We start from the raw sequence: 27,759 nt of genomic DNA, 5'->3' as shown, positions 1-27,759 counted from the left end.
CACGGGTTGGTTCGGATATAGTTTGAACGAGGTTAAAATTAAGGCAGACGTCTAGAAATTCATTAGCATCCTTATTACCTGTAGCGGTTAGATTATGCCAGTCAATGCTCGGAAAATTGAAATCTCCGAATAGGAGAATGCAGGTGTTAGGGTGCTTAGCTTTAATTTCATTTAATGCGTTATTAAGTTTTCGAGGGAAGTCTGGGTAGCTAGGAGGCCTGCAGCAAACGCCAATCACAACTGATTTAGCTGAAGCATGGCATAAAACCCATAATATTTCTATATCTGATGAAAGGTGAACAGCTGAGCATGATAGATCCCGAGCGGTTGCAATCAGTACCCCCCCCCCCCCCCTTCCCTTCGGTCTGGGCGATCTTTGCGAAAAACACTGAAATTAGGCAAGTCAGCAAGGACTTCACTATCAGGAATGTCACTGTTTAACCACGTTTCCGTCAAGACTAGTATGTTGCTAGCAGATGAAGTGACAATATGGGAAATAATGTCGCGCTTTGAAATGAAACTCCGCACGTTAGTAAAGATCGCTGACAATGAAAGTGCTTCTTGCTGTGCATGCTTCGATAGGTGCTGAGATGGTTGCTATTTCACTTCTTTTACTGTTTGTGGTGATTCATCGAATATGTAGCGTTTGGGTCCAATATGTAATGTTTTGAAGCGCAAAGAGAACTTATCGGATACTGATTTGGCAAGGGTTACAAGATGTTTGCGGGCGTTACGAACGGGAAGGGAGAAGTCTTCGCCAATTCTGTAGTTGGTGTCTTTAAGCTTAGTTCCTAAAGAAATGATGCTTTCTTTAGTTTTCGATGAGGTGAATTTAACCACAATTGGCCTGGTGCGATCAGTTGAGTGGCGCCCGAGGCGGTGAGCACGCTCGATTAGATTGGGTTCGATGGCAAAATTTAGTTGATTGGAGCAATGACGAATGACTGTTTCTTCCGAGTCTGCATACGTTTCAGTGGGGTTACTGTCAGGAATATTGTAAAATATGAGATTGTCACGGCGAGAGCGATTTTCTGCATCGTCCATACGTGCTTCAAGTTTGTCGATCTTGCAGGTAAGTTTGGTGCTTAAAGTTTTCAGGGCGTCTATCTCAGAATGAATAGTGGAAAGTGTGGCGTAGTGTGATTCCAGGGTGTCCATGCGCTTGTTTAAGTCGGTCAAGGTTGTTTCGGTAGTTTTTAGTTGATCTTTAATGTCCTGTAGATCGGAAATTAATGTAGCTTGCCCGGTAGTTAGTTTCTGGAGCTCGGAAAGTATGCAATCGTAACGGTCGGGGCCTGGGTTAGATTCGACATCGCCTGATAATAGTAAAAGAAAACGGAGAACACGTGAACACTCGGCAACAATACTACAGCAGCACTGAGGGCTCGGCAGCTGCATTAAAAGTAGTTACTGGTTTTTTTAGCAAATAGGGAAAACTTGTTACTAACCTGCATTGCGAAAAGCAGAAGATTAGTAGTCTGCGCTGACGCACAGCTACCGAGCCCACAGAGCGGCGGCGATGACAGCATGGGCTTTATATGCCTGATTAAATTATCAGATGTTCATGTTCCTGGCGATGGGGCTGGCCACTGATGGTCCGGGATGACGTACTCTGGCGGCGATGAGGGCAGTTGATGGGGTAGCAATGGTGATGGGGCAGGCGGATGAAAATAGTCTTTTTCATGATACTTCACGGCGGCCGTAGACACTGATGAACAGAAGGCAGACGGTAGAGCGGCGAAAAGCAGTTTCAGGGCGAGGGTAAACATCTGCATTGCGAAAAGCAGAGGATTAGTAGTCTGCGCTGACACACAGCTGCCGAGCCCACAGAGCGGCGGTGATGACAGCATGGGCTTTATATGCCTGATAAAATTATCAGATGTTAATGTTCCTGGCGATGGGGCTGGCCACTGATGGTCCGGGATGACGTACTCTGGCGGCGATGAGGGCAGTTGATGGGGTAGCTGGTGATGGGGCAGGCGGATGAAAATAGTCTTTTTCATGATACTTCACGGCGGCCGTAGACACTGATGAACAGAAGGCAGACGGTAGAGCGGCGAAAAGCAGTTTCAGGGCGAGGGTAAACATCTGCATTGCGAAAAGCAGAGGATTAGTAGTCTGCGCTGACACACAGCTGCCGAGCCCACAGAGCGGCGGCGATGACAGCATGGGCTTTATGTGCCTGATTAAATTATCAGATGTTGATGTTCCTGGCGATGGGGCTGGCCACTGATGGTCCGGGATGACGTACTCTGGCGGCGATGAGGGCAGTTGATGGGGTAGCAATGGTGATGGGGCAGGCAGATGAAAATAGTCTTTTTCATGATACTTCACGGCGGCCGTAGACACTGATGAACAGAAGGCAGACGGTAGAGCGGCGAAAAGCAGTTTCAGGGCGAGGGTAAACATCTGCATTGCGAAAAGCAGAGGATTAGTAGTCTGCGCTGACACACAGCTGCCGAGCCCACAGAGCGGCGGCGATGACAGCATGGGCTTTATATGCCTGATAAAATTATCAGATGTTAATGTTCCTGGCGATGGGGCTGGCCACTGATGGTCCGGGATGACGTACTCTGGCGGCGATGAGGGCAGTTGATGGGGTAGCAATGGTGATGGGGCAGGCGGATGAAAATAGTCTTTTTCATGATACTTCACGGCGGCCGTAGACACTGATGAACAGAAGGCAGACGGTAGAGCGGCGAAAAGCAGTTTCAGGGCGAGGGTAAACACCTGCATTGCGAAAAGCAGGGGATTAGTAGTCTGCGCTGACACACAGCTGCCGAGCCCACAGAGCGGCGGCGATGACAGCATGGGCTTTATATGCCTGATTAAATTATCAGATGTTGATGTTCCTGGCGATGGGGCTGGCCACTGATGGTCCGGGATGACGTACTCTGGCGGCGATGAGGGCAGTTGATGGGGTAGCAATGGTGATGGGGCAGGCAGATGAAAATAGTCTTTTTCATGATACTTCACGGCAGCCGTAGACACTGATGAACAGAAGGCAGACGGTAGAGCGGCGAAAAGCAGTTTCAGGGCGAGGGTAAACACCTGCATTGCGAAAAGCAGGGGATTAGTAGTCTGCGCTGACACACAGCTGCCGAGCCCACAGAGCGGCGGCGATGACAGCATGGGCTTTATATGCCTGATTAAATTATCAGATGTTGATGTTCCTGGCGATGGGGCTGGCCACTGATGGTCCGGGATGACGTACTCTGGCGGCGATGAGGGCAGTTGATGGGGTAGCAATGGTGATGGGGCAGGCAGATGAAAATAGTCTTTTTCATGATACTTCACGGCGGCCGTAGACACTGATGAACAGAAGGCAGATGGTAGAGCGGCGAAAAGCAGTTTCAGGGCGAGGGTAAACATCTGCATTGCGAAAAGCAGAGGATTAGTAGTCTGCGCTGACACACAGCTGCCGAGCCCACAGAGCGGCGGCGATGACAGCATGGGCTTTATATGCCTGATAAAATTATCAGATGTTAATGTTCCTGGCGATGGGGCTGGCCACTGATGGTCCGGGATGACGTACTCTGGCGGCGATGAGGGCAGTTGATGGGGTAGCAATGGTGATGGGGCAGGCGGATGAAAATAGTCTTTTTCATGATACTTCACGGCAGCCGTAGACACTGATGAACAGAAGGCAGACGGTAGAGCGGCGAAAAGCAGTTTCAGGGCGAGGGTAAGCATCTGCATTGCGAAAAGCAGAGGATTAGTAGTCTGCGCTGACACACAGCTGCCGAGCCCACAGAGCGGCGGCGACGACAGCATGGGCTTTATATGCCTGATTAAATTATCAGATGTTGATGTTCCTGGCGATGGGGCTGGCTACTGATGGTCCGGGATGACGTACTCTGGCGGCGATGAGGGCAGTTGATGGGGTAGCAATGGTGATGGGGCAGGCGAATGAAAATAGTCTTTTTCATGATACTTCACGGCGGCCGTAGACACTGATGAACAGAAGGCAGACGGTAGAGCGGCGAAAAGCAGTTTCAGGGCGAGGGTAAACATCTGCATTGCGAAAAGCAGAGGATTAGTAGTCTGCGCTGACACACAGCTGCCGAGCCCACAGAGCGGCGGCGATGACAGCATTGGCTTTATATGCCTGATAAAATTATCAGATGTTAATGTTCCTGGCGATGGGGCTGGCCACTGATGGTCCGGGATGACGTACTCTGGCGGCGATGAGGGCAGTTGATGGGGTAGCAATGGTGATGGGGCAGGCGGATGAAAATAGTCTTTTTCATGATACTTCACGGCGGCCGTAGACACTGATGAACAGAAGGCAGACGGTAGAGCGGCGAAAAGCAGTTTCAGGGCGAGGGTAAACATCTGCATTGCGAAAAGCAGAGGATTAGTAGTCTGCGCTGACACACAGCTGCCGAGCCCACAGAGCGGCGGCGATGACAGTATGGGCTTTATATGCCTGATTAAAATATCAGATGTTGATGTTCCTGGCGATGGGGCTGGCCACTGATGGGGGGATGACGTACTCTGGAGGCGATGAGGGCAGTTGATGGGGTAGCAATGGTGATGGGGCAGGCGGATGAAAATACTCTTTTTCATGATACTTCACGGTGGCCGTAGACACTGTTGAACAGAAGGCAGACGGTAGAGCGACGAAAAGCAGTTTCAGGTCGAGGGTAAACACCTGCATTGCGAAAAGCAGGGGATTAGTAGTCTGCGCTGACACACAGCTACCGAGCCCAACTACACAACTTCACCAGCGCTGCGACAGGGAAAAAAGACAGAGAAGGAAGGACAGGAACAAGCGCTTGTCCCTGCCCTTCCTTCTCTTTGTTCCTCGTCGCAGCGGTGGTGAAGTTGTGTGGATCGGAAAGACATCGATGGATGGCGACCAATAAAGATGAACATGATATATAGAAGAAAGGGGGAGAAAGCTGGCAAACAACTACCGACCCATAACAGCGACCTCAGTGGCTTACAATGTGGTGACGGACAGACAGCAGGCATGGGTCGAGAACGAGGACATGGCAGGGGACCTTCAATATGGGTTTCGGAAGTAAATGAGTTTAGAGGACAATCTGTGTTCATTGACACAGTGCATCGAGACTGCTGAAAATGGACACATGCCCCTCACTGTCATTTCTAAAAGGAAGGACAGGGACAAGAGCTGGTCCTTGTCCTTCCTTCTCTGTCTTTGTTTGTCTTTGTCTTTGTCCTTCTTACGCTCGTCCTGTCTGCATCTTTTCTGTGTCCTGTCTCCTGCGTAGTTTTATGTCTTCAGAATGCATTTCTAGATATCAAGGGCGCCTAAGACAGCGTTATTGAAGAAAATTTGTGGGTCGTACTGCGCGTTACGCATGTTGAAAACTGAGCACCTAATCTTCTAAACGACATTTTAGATGCAACGATGTGCTCAGAAAATGGGAAAACTCTAACAAACCGGTACAAATATAGCGAAGCCTTCGAAAGCCAAATCCTCGGTCATCTTTTTGTTCATGCTGTACCTAAAGGTTATAGACCAAACTAGAGGAACGGACTAGACTCAAGCCTGGATTTTTCCTAGCAAAGAGAAGGAATTGCACACTCATTATCGAGGTTTATGTTCGGGGATGATATAGTACTAATGGTTAAAGCAAGGTTTGCAGAGGAGAGAGAGATGTATTAGGTTTCAAGGTTAGTAACGAAAAATCTCCAGTCATGATATTTTATGATGCCTGTGGCGAGCATCGGATACATGAGGTCACACTAAAAATATTCGATAAGTAGAAGTAATTTAGTTTGTTTTCGTTTATGGGGTTTAACGTCCCAAAGTGACTCAGGCTATGAGAGACGTCGTAGTGAAGGGTTCCGGAAATTTTGACCACCTGGAGCTCTTTATCGTGCACTGACATGGCACAGTACACAGGCCTCTCGAATTTCTCCTCTAAAGAAATTCAGCCGCCGCGGCTGGGATTGAACCCGCGTCTTTCGGGTCAGCAGCCAAGCACCATAACCACTGGGCCACCGCGGCGGCACAAGTAATTTTGGGTGTGCATAAATACTAATGCTGAGTATCTGATGGACCAAGAAAAATATATAATACTAAAGGTAGTAGAAATGCAGCTGTCAAAAAATGCGGCACTGTGGAATTACAATACGTGTAAAGTTGGTTGGTTGGTTTATGGGGTTTAACGTCCCAAAGCGACTAAGGCTATGAGAGACGCCGTAGTGGAGGGCTACGGAAATTTCGACCACCTGGGGTTCTGCGAAGAAGGAGCTGCAAAGAGGTGAGAGTTCCTAGTCAGACTTTCGGCAGTGCGGTCCTGTTCATGAGACCAGAGGTTCAAGCTTGGAAAGTGTTCACTTATTTAAATATCAGGAACGTGGACAAAAAATAGTGAAAGCGAACTAGAAAACTGGCAACCAAATGTAGAGTCAGCAACTGAGGGAAAGTTAGGAAATATCGGTAATGAAAAAGGTGTCAGAAACACAGAAGGTCCGTGAAAAAAGGGGATGCTGAAGAAATCAGAACGTTTAAGCAGGAAAATTGTCAAAGAAAATAGCTGCGACAACTGTAGGGGAAGGTCTTTGTTGTTTGAGGCCAGGATGGGAGTTTTGCGGACTAAGACATATCGAGTAAGGTACCACGAGATAGACACGTTATGCTGTGCGTGTAGAGAGATGCAGGAGGGAACGGTGCACTTGATACCTTTCTGTAAATGGCTTCAGTAGCGGGGCCCACTGTCCGTCCGTCCGCGCTAAGCGATTTGGGTGCTGGTATACATTTGCACGCTTCTTCCAGTGTGCTACTTTGATTCTGATCCGCCGTGAAATGCGTGGTATTTTAAGAGCGTTTCTAATTGCACAAGTGTTCACGTTCGGGTAGTGCTGGCGACATATCGTACTTGGTCTAGATTACACAAGTGTGCGCGCTTGTTTCTGCACTGCGTCGGTACAACAGCCTGTGGGCTGTGTCAGGTTTGGATGGTTCGGAATAAGAGGACCTCGAGGTTCTTATTTTTTGTGACTACGTAGTAGACCTTGCGGTGGTTGCGCAGCAGTCGTGCTGCAAGCGCACTTGTTGGTGCGGTGCCGGCGATCAGAATAAAAAACAATTTGTAGGACTAGGCAGTCGTATGTACCGGTAAGCAATACTCTTGTGCATATTCTAAAATATATAATGCGCTAGTGGTCACCTGTCGTACTGTTCTACTAGTAGTCTTTAGAGTTCAAAACTGTTAACGGCGCTTACTTGCGTCTGCCTCCTAAAATGCGCCGTGGCCGAGTTGCTGCGCAAGAACTGCCGTAGAAAGGTTGGGGCAGGAGTCTAGGTGTGTACACTGGAACTTGGTTTGGAAAAAAGAAATTCTGCCGTGCGTGTACTAGCTTTGTGTGCTTTTTGTACAAGAAGCAGGTTCATTAGACGCACTTTGGTTTTGTAGAGCGCTGGTTTTACAACGTCTGTGCCTCGTTCTTCGTGCTTCTGCTCATGCCTGTGCCCATCCCAGCGCACGTTTAAAGTAGCGCACTTTGGCGGTGCGTAGAATGTATTGCTGACGTTCGAGATAACGTTATTACAATAACGATTCGGGGATTCAAAACCCTGCTATCCGCCACGGTCACTAGAGCACTAGGCTAATGAACCGTAGACCGCGGGTTTGTTCCCCAGTCCAGTGCTCACATTTCGATTGAAGCAAATGAATAAACGCCCTTATGCAGTGTGGTTGCAACCCACGTTAAAAAATTATTAGTGAAATAAATATAATCCGGAGCCCTCCAATAATTTCGCTTCCCATTTGCCGACCTGCAACACCGAATCAAACAATTTACTAAGCAATATCCTAGGTTGCAATTAAAAATAAAATTACATTTCCCCCATCAGGATATATTTTTAAAATAATTACGAGAACATCTTTCTATTTATGTACCAATCGTGTTTCTAGTTAACTAGGGTGTATCTTTACCTTCTTACACCGATCGCGTTTCTGGCTACCTACAGCGTAGAAGCTTCAGTTTTGATCATGCCACTTTTGTTATTATTCTTTTACTTACACTTTCGAACGGTCGTTCGCAATTTTAAATTCTTCATTGCAAGGTTCTTTTAATGATGAGGTAACGGATGCGTTTTAAACATCTTAGTTTTCTTTACTTCTTTACATACATGTGAGGTTCTTCGCTGGGTTGGGCCTGGTTAGTTTTCTAGTCCTCCATGAATATTAGCGAAAACCGGAAATAGATATCCGCAGGTAGCACGCATGCCTGAAAGTTCAAGGTCAATAACAGTAATTCCGCGGCCGCCATATAGAATTAAAACCTTTGCCGTAAGTTCTTACTGCATTGATTCTTTGTTTCTGTGGTTCTGAGGAAATGTTCGATTTCTTTCGTTGCTCTGTTACATAATTCTACTGCTTGTAGCAGTTTGATTAGCCTTGTTCTGATATATTTACCTGCTGCTATTAGTTTTTCGTCAGAATGGCCCTGTTGCAGGCAAGTTAATGTTTTACGTCCAATGTAGCTGATGTATTACCTGTTGGATTTTTTGAACGAACTGCGAAATATGCACATGCTTTTGGCTGGATTGTCTGATGCTGTTGCGACTACAGATATAGATATTATTGTGCATGCGTGTTACGTTCTGTTGATAAATTGTTGGAAACTACGATGTCATGCCACGCATTGCAGCTCATGGATATATGTGATAAAAAGTGGCCAAAGTGGTCAGGGCGCTTGCCTGCTGAGCCAAGAGATGCGGGTTCGATCCTGGCCGCGGAGGTATAACTTCGATGCCGGCGAAATTCTACAGGCCCGTGTACTGTACGACGTCAGTTGGACGTTAAAGAACCCCAGGTGGTCGAAATTTCCGAAGCCCTTCACTACGGCGTCCCTCACAGCCTGAGTCGCTTTGGGACGTTAAACACTCATAAAGCAATAAATGGACCCGTGAGATAAAGGGTTTTTCGCTGCCGCCTTTTTTTTCAATGAATAAGAAGAACCTTTGCTGTATATCTTGTGTGTGTCATAATTATAGGAACACAAAGTGGCTGCCTATGTACTAACATTTTTGTTCCAAATGATGAAGCTTTATGCGTGAACATTAATTTGACGCAGTGTCTTACACCATTTTCTTGGGTTAATTCCAGAGAAAAATCAATATGCATTAATCGTTTTACTGCAATAACCACTACTCCTCGCTGTGTCGCGGAACTTATTGATAACCACAAGCTATTGTGTGCCTGAGGGCTGAGTGGCAAGATTTCGGCGGTATCTTAGCTACAAAGGATGTCTCCAGCCAAATTCTTTCTGCGGCCAAACCTTTGCTGCTGGTTCAATCCCTGACAAGCGGAAGCTGACCAAAGTAGTGCCAACAGTTAAGGCTGGAAACTGCGCAGATCTCTCGAACTGATCTTTCATTTTACTGATGTGCATTTCCCATAAAATATTAGAGCACGAATTGTATCCGCATGATACCTGTCTACATAATTTTAAACAATTTTTCGTTATCAATATTTATGGCTGCTATGCTGGTTACTTATGTGAAACCCAACCTTGTACATTCACATGTTTTCACTAAGTTTCGATTCTTCATTTTAAGCCAATGTCACCAACTTGAATTTCCCGAGAGCTCTTTATCGCGTTTCTCATCATTACCGTTTAGCTACAGTATTAAGATTTAGCCTTGATCCTCTGATGTTAGCATGGACTCATTGATTGCTCATTGGCCGCTCAGAATTCACCATTTTGGACTACTTAAACAAGACGCACTAATCATTACTTTCATAAGTTACCTTCCTCCTAACGTTCTGCCATCCATCCGCCTTTTTGCTAGCTGAATCGTGTACTGCTACATAACACTTAATATTGTCACGTGCTTAGCTCGCACGGGGGTTTATTTACAAGCAGGACGGCGACGAAGCCTACAAGCGTCCTTCTGCTCTTTCTATACCTTTTTCTCTACCGGTCAGCTCTACCGTGGATCTTTGCCTCTTCCGTTGATAATCTGTGAAAGCGCGTGATACTCCCCTTCTCGCAGAAGAAGCCGTCGGGCGAGTTAAATAGAACGCTTGGGATGAAATCGCTTGAGGCGGGCTACATGCACCACCTGAGAGTGGCGCGACCGTCGACCACTAGAAGTTAGGCGTGGTATAACATAATTAAGGTTGCTTATGCACTCTAACACAACAAACGGTTCAGCGTAGTGTCACAGCAGTTTTCGACACAGACCACGCTTGCGTAGAGGTGTCCACAACCACACAATGTCTCCAGGAACATAACTACTGGGTGTCGGACGTCGTAGTGATTCTTAGAACGCTCTTGCGCAGATAAAATTTGAACGCTGGCAAGCTGCCAAGCATCTTCAGCTCTGCAGAGTGGGGTCGGTAGAGAAGGTTCATCATGGATGAAAAATGGTAGTATGGTGTCAAAGCCTCGGCGAGGCGAGCGAGCATAGAGCAGGTAGAAGGAGCTGTAGCCAGTTGTCTTATGTTGCCCTCTGTTGTATTCCTGAGTAATGAACGAGAGGACGCCATCCCAGTTGTTATGATCTGCAGCGACGTGCATAGCAAGCATGGTGGTGAGCGTCCGATTAGTGCGTTCTACCACATCGTTCGTTTGGGGATGATATGGCGTAGAGTGGCGAAAACTGCAGGTGCTGAGGCGGAGAAGTTCCCCGACAACGGCCGCTGTGAATTGGCGTCCACGGTCACTAATGAGAACTGCAGGACAGCCGTGCTGAAGAATGACGAATCGAAGTAAGAAATTATATACTTTGGACTCAGTAGCGGCTGGTATCGCGGCTGTCTCACAGCGGCGGGTTAAATACCTGACGCACACAAGAATCCATCGATTTCCTTTAGAGGACCGTGGGAAAGGTCCAAGAAGGTCAATGCCAACTTGCTAAAACGGGGCAGTTGGTGGTCTGATTGGCCGCAGTTTTCCCGGTGGACTGGAAGTCGGCAGCTTAAAGCGCTGGCATTGCACAAAGCTGGCTACATAGTTGAATGCATGTTAGGCTAGTAAAATCGTTGTTGTGTGCGGTGGACTGTTCGGGCCGCTCCCAAGTGCCCTTACGTGGCGTCGTCGTGCATTATTTCAAGAACTGTGATGCGTAGGCTTTCTTGCACGACAAAAAACGTGCGTGCTCCCCAAGAAGCGGACTTCTTATAAAGCAATCCCTCGCAAATGCAAAAAGTATTCTTGGCTAAATATTGAGCGCCATCAAAAAAGAGGCTAATGTTTGGTCTTTGCGTTGCTCAGTTGTGAAAACTTGAGGATCGGGAATGGCTTGTGAAAGTGAAGCCAAGTATTAATCAAAGTTGTCTGCGTCGTCATTAGTCGTTTGAAGCGGCAACTGCGAAAGACAATCAATCAGCATCTGAGTGTGTACGGCTGCTTTTTTGCACTAATGTAAAATTAAATTCTAGTAGGCGCAAAGCCCATCGAGCGAGCGGTCCACAGGGGTCACGAAGACTCACTAGCCAGCAAAGCGAAAGGTGGTCGGTCACGACGGTGAAAGCATTCTTGTACAGATGTCGGTCACGACGGTGAAAGCATTCTCGTACAGGTATGAGCGGAAGGGCTACACAGCGAAAACAACGGCGACACATTCTTGCTCAGTAACCGTGTAATTCCTTTCGCACTTGCTCAATGAGCGGCTGGCATATCCTACCACGTGCTGATCGTGGCCATGGCGATGTATAAGTACAGCGCCGATACCGATACCACTTGCATCAGTGACTACTTCAATTGGTGCTGATGGGCAGAAGTGGCATAGGATGGGGTCCGAGGTCAGAAGAAATTTCAGGTGGCGGAAAGCTGCGTCACATTCGCTGCTGCATTTGAACGGTGCATCTTTATGCGGCAAACACGTGAGTGGGAAAGCGATGTCCGGAAACCTTGCTATAAAACGCCGAAAGTACGAGCAGAGCCCTAAAAAACTCTGCAGCTCTTTCACTGAGAGGGGCACCGTAAAACTTTTGAGAGTTTCAATTTTCTTTGGATCTGTTCGAACACTTTCTTTATCAACTAAATGACCAAAAGCAATTGTTTCACGGTACCCAAAATGACATTTCTTAGAATTCAGGATGACCTGCTCGTTCCATTCAATCAAGCTCGATATCCAGACGGCTGTTCTCCTCCCTAAATGTTTTGCCAAAAAGTACACCGTCGTCCTAATAACAAACAAATTTGCCACTTTAGTCCACGCAGCACTGTATCCATGAACCGCTCGAATGTTGCAGGCGCGTTAAATAATCCAAAAGGCATAACTTTAAACTCACAAAGTCTGTCTGCTGTTATGAATGCCGTTTTTTCTTTACCTGCAGTGTCCATGGGGATTTTCCTGCAGTCTGATCTCAAATCAAAAGAAGAAAAGTATGATGTGGAGAGCAGACAACAATTGCGTCATCTATACGTGGAAGCGGGTAGACGTCCTTCTTCGTGGCCGTATTTAAGCTATGGTAGTGAACACAGAACCTGCATATGCCATCTTTTTTTCTTAACAAGGATAACTGAAACTGCCCAAGGACTGGAAGATTCTCGAATTATATCTCGCTTTAGCATCTTTTGAACTTCGTCATCTATAACTTAAGTTCAGTGGCTGAGACTTGATAGGGCTTCTGGCGTATGGGAGGTGCGGAGCCGGTGTTGATCCTGTGAGGAATATTACTGGTAGGCAGCGGTGTTTAATCCTCCTTGGCAAAGTCGAACACGAATACTTGCTTCAGAAGTAGTTCCACTAGAATGCGACGCTCGGTTGTGGGAAGAGACTGATTAATCATACCCTTAGCTTGGGTCTCCACATCTCTTTTCACGTGCTGCCCAATGACAGAGCTGGATAACGCCGCGACGAAACCCGTCACGCCTTTCTCGAAACGGGCCAGTTTGAGGCCCCGAGGCCACACAGCTGGCTCTTCAGAGTGGTTGATTGTCTACAGCTCGGTACGGCCTCTGTCCACGGGACCCTACTGAAAAATCCGGTATCGCGGCAAACCGGATTTTACCGGAACATATCGGTTTCATACCGGTCCGGTATCACTCTCATACCGGCGAGACCCGTCCGGTTTGATCGCTATACCGGTCCATACCGGTCCGGTATCGATCGCAAACCGGACAGACCGCTCCGGTACGGAGCTCATACCGGACAGTCCATTCCCGGTTCGAAGCTCAAACCGGACAGACCAGTCCGGTACGGAGCTTAAACCGGACAGACTAGTCCGGTACGGAGCTCAAACCGGACATACCAGCCTGTATTCAGAGCGATATGTGCTGCGGTTTTGGTGCTTGGTCTGCAGATTGACTGTTGTACGCCAGCAGATATTTTTAAGGGGAAAGGGGGGGGGGGTAAGCGTGCGCATAAGTGCGATAATCGACACATACACGGTTTTGTTGAAAGGGTTAGGCAAAGAAAAGGGCTAAGCGTGGCAAAACATGCAGTTTGTGTATGAAAGGCGGGGGCTGCATGAAGGTGAATAGCGCGCAACCGCCATATTGGCTTCCCGTGCAGCACCCTGACAAAGCCAGGGCTGCTGTGTGCGGGCAAACGGCTAGTATACATCCGCCAGCAGTCTTCGTAAGTCCTGCGCAGATTACTCTGGGTTTCACAGTAGAGAACTTCACGACTGGCTGATAAACATGGCGAGCCTCCGGTGACTGCGCCAGAGGCTCCAAAAGGTTTGTTACTGTCGCGTTCATTGCAGCAGCTTTCTTAATGTTCCCTAGCGGCAGTCTGTAGCGACGCATCGGTGAAGAAATAAAATTCTTGGTTTTCGTGCAGGAATTCTTTGCACTTCTTCTTCATCAAGTGATAGTCCATTGATAACGCAACTTGTCCAAGCGCCATCGCGAGCGGCCCCACCCTTCACTCCATCAAGAAGACATACTAATCACAAATCGCCCAGAACATTTCTATCGACGAAGAAAAGGTTAATTGAACGGAGCCGGCAGCTTGGGTGTTCCCTTAAGGGCGACGCTTCGTGCTAGCTAAAAGATACAGCGCTCGAGAGAACAAAATAAAAACAAAAACCACCTGTAGAAACCTTACACGAGTAACCCGTCTCTTCGCAATTTTTTTTAAAGCTTTTTTTTTTCTCTCATCACTGCCTTCTCTGCTTTCCTGGGTCTGAGGCCTGCGCGCTTTCCTTTCCCCCCGCTCTGACGTCAGCCACTTTGACCGCTGACCCCTCCGCATTCCTCCGACACTGAGACGTCTCCTTTCTTCCCTCAACCAGTTCTGCACCCTTCCGTAGTCGTGTAGCCGGACATGTCAGCGTGCGCTGCTGCTTTTATTGCTGTTGCGTTCGTGAGTGCTGGCTAGGAAATTGCTTGTCATCGTGATACCTAAATCTTTGCGTGTCGTGACCTGCTGTTGAAGCAATGGGTCGCTGCTGCGTGCCCAACTGTAGAGGAAACTATGACAACGGACCAAAAGTGCTTGTGTTCTCGTTCCCAAAAGACTCACGTAGGATTACGTGGGAGCGTGCTGTTCGCCGCGACGACGTCGACATACGGACTGTGCGAGATTCTAAGGTACTGTACGTTGTGTCTGCGCATCGAAGCAATCGTTGAAGTCTAATAATTTATCACGGTGCTAAAATATGGACAAGGTGCGGTTCTAAAATTCATGGGACGCGATGTTTGCCCTAGACTGCTGGTATCTGTAAATATATCTTTTTCTCTTATGTACCAGGCAGTGTTCTTGTGTGGTTGAAAGATACAAATTTTCAAGTTCAGGGGGGGGGGGGGGGGCGTTCATGTCATGGTTCAATAAACATGCCTATGAATATCATCGAATTTTGCAGAGAGCATACATACACTAACGAGATATATTCTTGCATCTTGATTCAACGTTTCAACTATATTTAGTGTGCGTAGTGTTTTGGCTAAAGAATGCTCAGTATATTTAGGTAACTGAAGCGATTCTATGCATTTGCGCAATGAATAAAGTAATAATGACCGTAAGTTGCATGTAACAGTGCTCAATGCATAATGTTGTGTGTCAGTCCCCAGTTAAATGATAAGCTGGGGGCATTATGTACTACCAATCATATTTACTTTTCAGCAGGTGCTTTTGACTACTTCATTGGCCAGCACCCTGTAGAGACCCCAGCGCCGGTAGATCGTCGCAAAGAGTTAAATTATTACCTCAGTGAGCTGGTTCAAGACATGCGAAAAAAATAAACATCTTTTGGAGTTTTTGATGCATTATAATACTCACCAAGCTACCAATACTTGGTAAAAGCTGGGAGCAAATAACACAATTGCACATCGACTGCAATACGAGTCGCTGATAATCGCAAATTACCAGTTTCTGAGGCTCTGTATATTGCAGCATTTGGCATGTACACTTATGGCCCCAGTTTTTGGGCAGATTTAGTCCAAGTGCGATATATTTGAAGCATTTTATTCCTGCCTTTGTCCTGTGATACAGGGCCCTCCTGTATAATACGGGCCTAGCCTGTAGAATACAGGACTGTCCTGTATGCCGGTATGAATTTTTAACCGGAACCGCATACCGGGTTATTGTACAGGATTTGCGATACCGGATTACCTGAGTATCCTGTACAAAACAGGAGAGTCCTGTATTATACAGGACTGTCCTGTTTTATACAGGATATTCCGGTAATCCGGTATCGCAAATCCTGTACAATAACCCGGTATGCGGTTCCGGTTTAAAATTCATACCGGATTTTTCAGTAGGGGAATGACGCAACGAGGCACGAGGATATTCTTCTTAGAGCAGGCAAGCGTCGTAGGCTCCACTACAGCTTCAAAAGATTCGCACTGATTGTGAATAGAGGAAACCCGCTCGAATGCTACAAATAAAGCTGGTACATTAGTGTCTTCTTCAACCGCAAATGCTCCAAAATCAGGTGTCGAGTTATCCACAAGAGCTGAAAGCAGTGAAGAATTCAAAGCAATCTCTCTTTTACGACAGCCTAAAGTTGCACTACTCTCTTGCAGAAAATCATTCCCAAGAATCACATCATGCGTTGACCGAGGCAGCACTGCAAATTCTGTTCTAAACGTTACACCACCAATAACAAAATTCGAAGCACCCACACCAAGTGGAACCAAACGTTCCCCACCGGCGCTGCACGGTCACCACTAAACAATACTTTCCTGCCTAAACGGTTCTTAAACCGCAAACGCATACCGAATACTGTAGCTCCAGTGTCTACAATAGACGTTCTTTTCACACCATCAATAAACACTTCCAATTTGTTCTTCAACCTAAACACAGGCAGAGGTATAATGGACGTCATCGACTCGCCGGCGGCCTCACCCCCATCGGGCGCGCCTCCTAGTTTCGCGGAGGCGGAGGGGAAGCACGACGTCGAGGAGAAGGTGACCGCCATTTGCGCTGAGGTGGCGGCGCCCCACTGCAATCGGTTGCAGGCGATCAACTCCGCAAATCTGTCGAATGGTATTTGTCCCAAGGAGTCAGTCGCGGATTGCTGCTGTTCGATGTACAGTTGTCCGTGAATGTTCACCGGGGTCGGTAGTCTTGAACAGTCGGGAAATGGCAGCGGCTATATCTAGCGATATGCCCTGCAATGCAACACCGGTAGCACAAAGGTTAAGAGCGCCAGGCACCGCCATAAGAGTATTGGCGAACAAAGTCGTGACATTCGTTGTAGCCAGCCTCTCGCATCTGACGAAGCACGTCTCCAGGGTAGGTGGGACTCCTTTCCGTCGGCTGGTGGCCATAATATTAGTCAATGCTGTTCCGATCGTCCATAGGCAAAGTGCCACTAGGTTGAGCCCACGGAGTAGACAGGGCGGCAACATTTGCCTGCGGTGCAGAACTGTGTCGCAGGTATTCTGTATGGCAGAAGGTGTCCCTGTATATGGGCAATTCCTCGGGCACAATCTCTCGTATCATATCAGCCATAGAATGTGAAGGACTGGCTTCAACACTGTCTATAAAGGTGACATTGGCCAGTCTTCCGAATTTACTAGTGATTCGACACAGCTTAACAGCTTCAAATGCTCTACAATATTATATGACGTAAGCGGTGGTGCTCAAGCTCTCTTTGCTAATCAGGAATTCATAAACGTCTTCCGCAATTCCTTTTATAAGGTCTTGTTTTCTTCCAGCAAACTGGAATTTCCTAGCTTGCATAACTTTAAGATAGCTTCGTGCAAGTTTTTGCTGATACTTGCCCGCGGTGAAGCAACGTCTGTTCCGCACGCTCCTTCTTTGCCGTTTCATCCCCAAATTTTTCCTTATATCGCTTGGAAAGGTAGCACATGAACTTAGTGAAACCTCATGATTGTCGAACCAGTCAAAGGCAGTGGCGGCAAAGAAGAACACCACGTTGGCCAGTTTAGTAGCAGCTTTTCAGCGATTATATTTGCTCACCCTTTCGTAGTGTTTCAGCCACTCGTCAAGGTCCTCCTCAGGTTTTCCGAAGAATGTGCGGGGCTCTCGATAATGTGCCCAGTTGTTCGCTGTGGATGGAACGGCTTGCTCGGTATTGTCGTCTCCTGGAATCTCCGACGGCAGTGGTGGGAAGCCTGCGAGTCGACTGCTCCTTCGATAGATGGAACGCTCCGTGGTCGGTGCCCTGCACCTCCACCAAAGTTCTTACGTCCTATGCACGCACGTGGGTTTATTTACAGAGGAGATCGGTAGAAGCAGGACGACGACGAAGCCTACAAGCGTCATTCTGCTCTTTTTCTCTCTTTTTCTCTGCCGGTCAGTCCTACCGTTCTTCTTCTGCCTCTTCCGTCGATGTTCTGTGAAAGCGCCAGATCATATTAATCACTCATTGTTTCAAACAATTTATTAAGCGCAAAAAGCAGACGAGGCAAGAAGTGCGCATCCTATCGCGTGAACTCTGAAGGCGACGCTGGAGCTCCCTCCTAGTTTTTTTTTGCGTGAGGTCCCAGCGCTATTCGATGTGCCGTATACCACTGGAACTGACTTCACTGAGATGGGGGCAAGAGAGCCATTATCAGCAATACATAAAGTGTTGGCCGCACGTCAGACGGGGAACAACGACACCTTCGTGGTGGGATTGAAGGGACGAGAGGCTCTCCGATAGCACTTTACTTCAAAATTGATAAATAATTTTGAACACGGAGTTCACCTTACTTGTGGCTCCCCCATAAGGGCTTCGCCCACTGCGAAAAATTTTAAAATTGAGATTACTCCCCAAGTAGCACAAAGTGGTGGGCCCATGTGGGGTCGACATGGGCAATAAGTTAAATTCTACACTACGACAAGCGAAAATGACCTACTACCAGCAGCTGTTCGCCGATGTTTCTAGAAAGCACCCCACTGCTATCTGGAAAATATTAAATAGGGTCTTAAATCGCGGAAACATTGATCAAGCCCCGAAATTCATATTACATGCCAATGAAAACTTATCTGGAAAAGAGCTTGCTGACCATTTTAATCATCACTTTGTAAATATAGCAGGGCCAATCAGTAATGCCACACACGTGCCCCAAAACACAGTCAATATCAGTAACGTTCCTTTGGGAAGTATTTTCTTCGAACCAACAAATGTATCTGAAGTTTTCAGTTCATTTCTGAACCTTAGAAACAGTAGAGCCCTCGACTTTGATAACTTGCAAATCAAGCCAATCAAATATGTCCTTGAATATATTACTCCTGTGCTTGTCCACATATTTAATTTGGCAATTGCAACACATACATTTCCAGACGCTATGAAAGTAGCCAGAGTATCGGTAATTTACAAAAGCGGCGACAAAAACCTAATGTCTAACTACCGGCCAATTTCAGTGCTTCCCGTCTTTTCAAAAGGACTTGAAAAAATAATTCTTTTCCGCATAACAAAATTCATAGAAAAATTTCATATTCTTAGCGATGCGCAATTTGGATTTCGAAAGGGTAGATCAACAGAATCAGCGTTATTGGAAATAAAAGAAGAAATTGTACAAAACATTGACAGCAACCAATTTACACTAGGCGTTTTCATTGATTTTAGTAAGGCCTTCGACTGCCTAAACCATAACATTCTTCTTGGCAAGTTACATTCATACGGCATTCGTGGAGAACCGCTAATGCTGCTTGAGTCCTACCTGAGTAACAGAAGACAACGCGTATCCCTAGACAGCCAACAATCTTCCTTGTTACCTATTGTCTGCGGCGTGCCGCAGGGAAGTATATTGGGCCCCGTTCTTTTTAACATGTACATTAACGATTTAGTGGAAATTGACAAAACAGTTAAATTTTTCATTTATGCCGACGACAGTAGCTTTCTAATTACCGGTAGTGACCCAAACACACTAGTTGTAAAATGTAATGAAATACTCGGTAAAATATGCATGTGGTCACAGTCTAATTTTCTTAAACTTAATGCTACCAAAACCAAAGCAATATTATTTCGCGCCCGAAATAAGATTTTTAAAATGAACAGCGTACTACAATATCAAGGCCAACCTATCGAACTCGTCGAACAACATAAAATCCTAGGCGTAACGTTTCACAGCGATTTGAGCTGGAACAATCATATCGGTCACATCTGCAAGAAGCTTTCTGTCGTTGCTGGCGCGCTATCCCGCTGTCGAATGTTACTTCCTGTAAAAGCTAGGCTTCAAGTATATTATGGTTTATTTTTCTCTCAAATAAACTATTGCAATCTAGTTTGGGCTACCACAACACAAACCAACATAAACAAAATCAGTATCCTTCAAAAGAAAATTATGCGCCACATCGCAAATATTGATCCTGGCTTGACCACCGCCGATAGTTTTCCTGACTACAATATTATCCGAATTCATCACTTTTATGAGTATCGCATCTTGAAGTCATTTCTCTTTTCCACAAAAGAGTTCCAATCTTTTTTTAAACGTGTATCTTCATTGACACGCCACGAACACAATGTTGCTACCCGTAACACCGATCCTTGGCTCGTTCCTCATTTTCGCACCAATTATAAATTGCAGTCCATAAAGCACAATCTACCTGTTATATTAAATCGCCATAAAGATATGAATAACCTTTCGCGTAAAAAACTACACGAATACTTTAGTAAATTGTAATTGCCTTCTTCCTCGCATTTTGTAGTTATATAACTCTGTACAAGTGTCCTCTTTTGTGTGCTTTGTACATATGTATGTACTTTTTATATGTGTATACTCTGTTTAATTTTTGTATTGTATAGTAGTTCTCCGTATGTCCTGCCTGTCGCTGCTCTGTAAACGTCTCCGGGACTCAGTCAAGGCCCAGTCGGTCCTTTTAGCCCGGAGAACGTTCCAGTGTATAACTGGAGAATAAAAATTGAAAAATTGAAAAAAAAAAAAAAAAAATAAAGGCTGGTGACTGCCCGCAATAAACCCACATGGGTCCCCCGTGGGTGCAGTGCTGGCACAAAACGCTGGGGCTGCCCACTTCGTGCCCGAATGGTACCCTCGTCGGCTAGGCATGGGCTCAAACAGACTGGGCCGCCCACCTAGGTCCCACCGCAGATTCACGCGGGCTACGATGCGGGCTCTATCATGGTGAAGTGCGGCAACCCCAAAAGGGACTGCCCGTACACCGCCGTGAGGGAGCCGTAGTGTTTTTGTGTGGGCAAAGAGCTAGCATTCCCGTCTTCAGCCTACATGGGTCCCGCGTAGTAAATTCAGGGGCTAAATTATGGGCTTCACAGTGGCGAAGCGTTTAAGGCATGCAGTTTGGGCTGTCTGAGCAACACCGGCAACAGTCCCACGTGGGCTCGGCATGGCACATTTGCCATTCCGACTTCTTCACCGCCTGTGTTCTAAATCAGATATGAAAGTGGTAAGCATCGGCTGTGTGCAGTTCGTGTGCATAAAAGATGGGTCTACATGACGGTGAAGTGCGGCCACACCGAACAGGGGCTGCCCGTGCAGCACCCTGACGGAGCCAATTGGGCTGTGTGTGGGCTAACACCAGTATTCCCTATTCCCGCCTGTAGCCTACATGGGTCCTGCATATAAACTATATGGGCTAGGCATGGCCACAAATGCGATTCCAACATCTCCGCCTGTATCGTACATATCTGGTAGAAAAGGCCTAAGCGTGAGCTGCGCAGTAGCAAAACATGCAGTGTGTGCGGGCAAACGGCTAATACGAGGTCTGTTAGAAAAGTATCCGACCTTTGGCTGAAGAAAAAAACTGACATAGCTGGAGCCTTGAAAACCTAAACACCTTCAAAGTAGTATCCTTGGGACTCCCCACATTTCTCCCAGCGGTGCTGCCATTGTTGGAAGTATTCTGAAAAGGCCTGTTTCGGAACTCAGTTTAGCTCAGCCGTCGTGGCAGCCATAATGTCCTCTCTTGTCTGAAATCGCGCTCCTTTCAATGGCTTCTTGATTTTGGGAAACAGCCAGAAGTCGTTGGGGCCCATATCAGGAGAGTAAGGAGTCTGTTGAATTACAGGAGTCTTGTTTTTCGCCAAAAAAGTCTGAATCAAGTGCGAGGAAAGTGCAGGAGCATTCTCGTGATGGATGCGCCACTTTCCTGTTGACCTCAACTCCAGTCTCTTGCGCCGCACAGCATCACGTAGGTGACGGAGGTCATTCCAATAGTACTCCTTAGTCATTGTTTGACCCTGTGGGGCGCGTACTCGTGGTGTGCCACACAGATGAAGTCAAAAAAGCAGTCATCATCACTTTCACATTGCTGCGCACTTGACGGGCCTTCGTTAGCTTTGGTGACATGGAATGCTTCCCTGTGACGACTGGGATTTGGTTTCCGGGTCGTATCCGTGCACCCAAGACTCGTCACCAGTGATTATGGTGTTGATAAAGTCGGGGTAACTGTTTACAGAATCCAGCGTGTCCTGTGAGACTTCAACACGAAGCTGCTTTTGCTCCACCGTGAGCAGCTTCGGCACGAATTTTGCCGCAACTCTCTCCATGGCCAAATCTTCGGTGATAATAGAATGTGCAGAAAAATTGAAGATGCTCATCTCTTCCGCAATTTCTCGGATAGTAACAAGACGGCCCCGCATCAGCACAGCGTTTACTTCAACAGTGATCTGTTCAATTCGGCATGTTGATGGGCGATCGGAGCGTGGCTCTCTCTCCATCGATGTGCGGCCGTCTTTAAACCAATTGTACCACTGCTTAATCTGTGTGCTGTTCACAGCATCATCACCAAAAGCCGTCTGAATATTCAGAATTGTTTCCACTTGGCTGTCGCCCAGTTTCTGGCAAAATTTGGTGCTGTAGCGCTGCTCCTGCCGCTCCGCCATTTTCCTTGCAATAAAAAACCGACGAGAGCACTGCGCAATGCCTCATTCAAACGCTGCGTCACAGCGACTGACACTACCGGCAGGCCGGAAAAAATTCGTGCATGCGCAGGAAGGTTCAAGTTCAGCTGATGCAAGCGCACTTGTTTCATATTCATCAGGTGTTCGCAAAAAAAATAAAGTCGGATACTTTTCTAACAGACCTCGTATACATAGCCTTCATAAATCCGGCGCAGATTACTCTGGGCTTCACAGTGGAGAAACATCATCCGCCATTAGCGAGTTGTGGGGCAACACCTATCGACAGTCTCACGTGCATTAGTTGTACACGGGAAGAGTTGACATTCTCACGTTTAGTTTGGCTGCATATCCTACATCAGAGGTAGAAGGGTTAAGCGTCCCCAAATAACAAGACCTTACACATTTCACTCTGACGAAGAGCTGCTCTTTGAACGTCGATAAAACAAAAGAACCCGCTTCTGAGATTTGTTGGTGCTGCTTTTGCGTTTATCGCATTGCAATTTTTTCTGGTGTGCTACGGTCGCCGCGGAGAAAGCTGCCAGCATAAGGTTTCTTGCTTGTTTCAATGCACTCCAATTACGCCAGCACTGCAAGCGCTTTCGTCGTCTCGATGCAACATGTGGCGCATGGAATTGACGACTGGTTGATGAACATAGCGAGCCTCCGGCGACTGCGCCAGAGGCTGCAAAAGGTTTGTTACCGTAGCGTTAATTGCAGCAGCTTTCTTAATGTCCCCTAGCAGCAGTCTGTAGCAATGCATCGATCAAGACACAAAATTATGGGTTTTCGTGCAGGCATTCTTTGCGCTTCTTCTTCGTCAAGTGATCGCACATTGATAACGCAACTTGGCCAAGCGCCATCGCGAGCGGCCCCACCCCTCACCGTACCAGGAAGTGATACTAATCACAAATCGCCCAGAACATCTCTATCGACGAACAAGAAAAAGTTAATTCAACGGAGCCGGCAGCTTGTAGTGTTCTTTAAAGGGCGACGATTCGGGCTAGCGAAAAGGTACAGTGCGAGAGAGAACAAAATAAAGGCAACACCTGTAGAAACGTCACGCGAGTAACCTGCCTTTGCGAAAATTTTGTTTTCAAGTTTTTTTCGTTCCTCTCACCCCCACCTTCCCTGCTTTTCATGGGTCCGCTGACAACAAAAAAACCTGCTCAAACCTGGTTTTTCTGTTTGCCTTGGTTCCTTACCCGAGGACTCTTCTCTGTCTGTCCTGTCCCTCGCAGCCCCCTTCCTCGAAATGGCGCGAAGGCGTTCACTCTACAACCCACTACCCAACAAGCCGCCTTCCCTACCACACTCCCTGCGACGCTTCCATGAAATGGAGAGGGGGCTCCGAGCGTACTTGTTCACTGTGTCCGGTCGCTGCGCGGTGACGTCATCCAGAAGTGCTCTCCCACCTTTCCTGCATTTGTTTGGAACAGGTTTTTCTTCTCTCCTGCGTTTGGGTTGAGTGTGAAGCGATGAAGGTAGCTGCGAAAACACGCTGGCACTCGCTAGTCCTCGCTGAATTTGTGTTATACAGTTTCTTGTGTCTTTCCTCGTGTTGCTTGATCAATCCACGATCGAAGATGACATTGTCTTCCATGCGTACGCCCAGTGCAAGTATGGTGGAACCCTGTCGTCCTTGTCTCAGTGTTGAATAACTTCGCTCCGAAAGAAGTGAGTGGTTAACAGTAACATTTACTGACATTTGAGTGGTGGAGGCCACGGCGGTGAAGGCGGATTTTATGACGGCGACGTCGTGCTGCTAGGACGTAAGTACGCATTTGAAATCACTCTGTTGTCTAAGTACTGCCGCCGTCTTGGTTATATGCTCGCCGTCAACAGAAACTTTCTAGTTGTTCAGTGTCTTTTCTGAACCAGCCATTTGTAGATTGCACAGCGAAGAGAGACAAAATACCGCAAAATTTTCTCTCAGTTATATGCCGAAATTTCTTGTCCTTCATGGTAACAAGACTAAAATTAGTTTTGTGGTACGTATTTTTCTTTACATAGGCATATGGTGCATACGTGCGAGAGCAATTAGCGACGATCGTCCTGAGGGGGAGCAGCTCAGGGCCCTGAACAAACATCACACATCGCATCGATGCTGCGGAATGTGCCGTAAATAAAGGAGGATGACCAAGCAAGCATTGGAATCGTCCGAGCAACCTGTTTGCACCCCAACAATGTTACGACACACATTTGAAACACAATATTGATTCAAATACGAAAGGCGTGAGGTGCATTCACGATACTGAGCACTGCCAATGCTCAGGGCCAGGCGTCATGAGACGCCTGGCTTGTCCGTGCCTTCTCTTTCGTCCTGTTTTCTTTTGCGCGCATTATCTCTTTTTAGGTAATGTGACGTAGAACTTCCGGTGCGTGAGATTCTCGGTAGCTCTTTTTCCTCCTTTTTCTTTTTATTATTTCTTAGCGATTACCAATGCACATTCACTTTACCGGTAACGATCGTCGATTACAATCCCAATTATCGATTACCAATCATCAATCCTTATCTAGCTTACAGAGCACGGCATACTACGCCACTTCTACACATACACACCATTTGTTTCAGTACAGTGAAGCACCATTACACCCCTTTTCATTCCGTCCAATTTCTAACGAGTAATTAGCATACTAATATTTGTTCGGCTCCACCGCGGTGGCTCAATGGTTAGGGCGCTCGGCTGATGACCCGAAAGACGCGGGTTCGATCCCGGCCGCGGCGGCCGAATTTCGATGAGTGCGAAATTCTAGAAGCCCGCGTACTCTGCTGTCTTTGCACTTTAAAAAACCCCAGATGGTCGAAATTTCTGAAGCACTTCACTACATCGTCCCTTATAGCCTGAGTCGTTTTGGGAAGTTGAGCCCCCATGCACCACTGTCGCGAATCGGGTGGACGCGTCCCCGACTGTTGAAGGGGAACGTTTTCGCGTGCAGGTTCCAGGAAGGGAACAAAGGAATCAAACAAAACAAAACGAAGCCGTGTTTATATTTTAAAGGAAAGGAGCCAATAAAAGATACGAAAACATCAAGGAAAACACACAGTAGAAACGCGTACCACACTAGAGACAAAAAGGAGAGCACCGGATACAAACCGTCCCAGTTGGAGCGGGAAGGGCTTGCAGGTGACACAGACGCGGATTGGCGAGTTGCGATGCGTCGCTGGCGTTGCGTCCCGGGAGGCGGTGGTAGAGAGCCAGGAGAGGAGGAACGGAGATGACACGGGAGACGCTGACGAACTATTATCCGTCGCCCCCACGAACTGGGTGGCTGCAGCAGGAAAACCGTGGCCAGGTCTTGTCGATGGCGTTCCAAAACGCCGTAGGCTTGTGCAGCCTATCCAAGGAGGCCTTGACAGCAAAATGGCAATTGCAGTAGGCCTGCGTCGTAGATTCAAGGGAAGTTGACGGCAGCACAGACCTGAAGTCTGGCGGCTGCCACCTCCACGCTTTAATGAGGCTTAATGATCTTGAGTCGATGATTCAAGGGAAGCCACCGGCAGCTCGAATCCAACGTCCGACAGCTGCCACTTCCACGCTTGAACGAGCAGACTTCTGCTACGGTGTCTTCCTCAACACCTCGGTTTGCTGACACGTAGCTCTAGGCTCCTCATGCCGTCCTCGCGCACACCACTCGCACGAGCCCACGCGCAACGCGGGGCTGGAACGTATGGCGCTCCGCTGTCCGACGCACCGCTGCCGACACGCCGCGTTCCAAAAATCCCTCACCAGGGCGGTGTGCACATCACATATGCCCCCCCCCCCTTCGGAAAAGTTTTTTCACAGAAAAAACTGCCGTCGGTGCACACAACATTTCTTTTTATGTAGTAAACAGAAAAGTTAGATCTCACCGAAGTCCACGAAGGCACTGTACACAGTGGCACATGGAGGCACATGGAAACGCGCACACAGGGGTCAATACATGGGGTGAAACACTCTACACCTGGCAAACGCAAAATGAAAATTATACAGAACACCAGAGATAAACTTTAAACACGTCTATACCATACAAGTGAATGTGTACACACTGAACAATTCATAACCTGAGAACGAAAGAAGAAAAAACAAAGCACAACTTCTACTTCAATGCATTCGCACAGATTACACACACCGGATAGTAGAACTGTATGTACACTGGGCATAATCCTCCGTCATTGAATATGCCAGGACGTAATTTAGCTACGGGCCTTGATTTCTTCCAATTAATATCTGGATTTGACGGCTCACGGGCCTCTGGTATATTTCCAATTATGACATCGTGTAAAGGTGTCTCCATGCGCTTCACCAGGGTTGTCCCAGTGAAATAAGGGGAAGGGATATAGACTTCTGCCTCGGGAACTTCCAAACTGTTACCATCAATGAGGAACAGCGTATATCTCGAGCCGGTGAGAGCGGAGTCAGGAACTAGGGCCCTCCGTACAACCACCGTATTGCTCCCTGTGTCCCGTAAAACACGTACGGGTAAAGAAGAACTCTAGTTTGGGCTAGTTGGTTCATGATTCAACAGGAAAATGGCGCAAAAGACGTGGACAAAAGAGACAAACACGCTGGTGGCGCTGGTCCTGTCGTGTTTGTCTCTTTTGTCCACGTCTTTTGCGCCATTTTCCTGTTGAAACGTACGGGTAGGCCACGGAGCTCTCCCTCTAAGACAGGCATGGGTTGTGCGTCTGAAAGATTTTCCCGGACCAGCCCGACTACCACCTTATCCTCAGCTGGTTCAAGCATACCTGCCGTTGCGGACATCGCTTCGAGCGCAACACTCTCTGGCTGGATACAACAGAACGACTGGTTTTGATTTTCTTGCTTTCTTGAGCAAGAACTTACTTCATGTCCTGTTTGCCGGCAATGGACGCAATAAAGCTGCTTTGTCTTTGAGCGACAGTCGGCAGCCTTATGTCTAACGATTACAAAGGAGGCACCTTACCGACTGCCTATTTGATGGAGCATCCTGCTCTTTCGGAATGCCCATCTCGAACGGATCTTTGAACACAGACAAATTTCTTTGCCGCTGGCCCTCTAGAAAGTTGTCTGCTGCCTCAGCCATTTTGTCTAGCGTCTTGCATTCTCTTTGTCGCAGGAGAATCGCTAGACGAGTATGGCAGCTCCTCATGAACTGTTCGGCCACCACCAAGTCACGTAGATCATTGTACGTCGTGGCCGTTCCGGCATCTCGACCCATCGATCCAAAAGACTGAGCAAGCGCGTTGCGTATTGCTTCCCTGTTTCTTTATCCAGCGGCTTACACTCACGAAACCTTTCGCGATAACCCTATGCTGTGAACCGAACATGTTGGAGCAGGGCAAGCTTTGCCTTATCATAATCCATTGAATCTGCGGGAGATAATCGACCGAACAAACGGAGATCCTCCCCAGTCAAAGACATTCTGAGTGCTGTAGCCCATTTTTCCTTAGCCCAGCTGTGCCCTTCTGCGATACGCGCAAAACTTTTGAGCTATGCATCTAAGTCATCCCTGCGATCATCGTAAGGCGAGATCAACTTGTGTGGGCTAACCGCTGCTGAGGGCCCCGTTGCAGGTTCTCGATTACCCCCACCAGCTTCTGCGAGCTTTAATTGGAGCTGCAATCGCCGCTCTTCAGCCTCTGCTA

The 27,759-nt window shown here is 47.5% G+C and overlaps 1 pseudogene; it reads right to left on the bottom strand.

Annotated features, from left to right (window-relative positions):
* Positions 1–597: 597 nt before the first annotated feature.
* LOC149345507 (uncharacterized) lies at positions 598–27,332 on the bottom strand (annotated as a pseudogene).
* Positions 27,333–27,759: the final 427 nt, after the last annotated feature.

The sequence above is a fragment of the Amblyomma mixtum genome, chromosome 4 (assembly GCF_055824585.1).
Source record: "Amblyomma mixtum isolate Tamu chromosome 4, ASM5582458v1, whole genome shotgun sequence".
Classification (NCBI taxonomy): domain Eukaryota; kingdom Metazoa; phylum Arthropoda; class Arachnida; order Ixodida; family Ixodidae; genus Amblyomma; species Amblyomma mixtum.
This window is presented reverse-complemented; position numbering and strand designations above follow the sequence as displayed.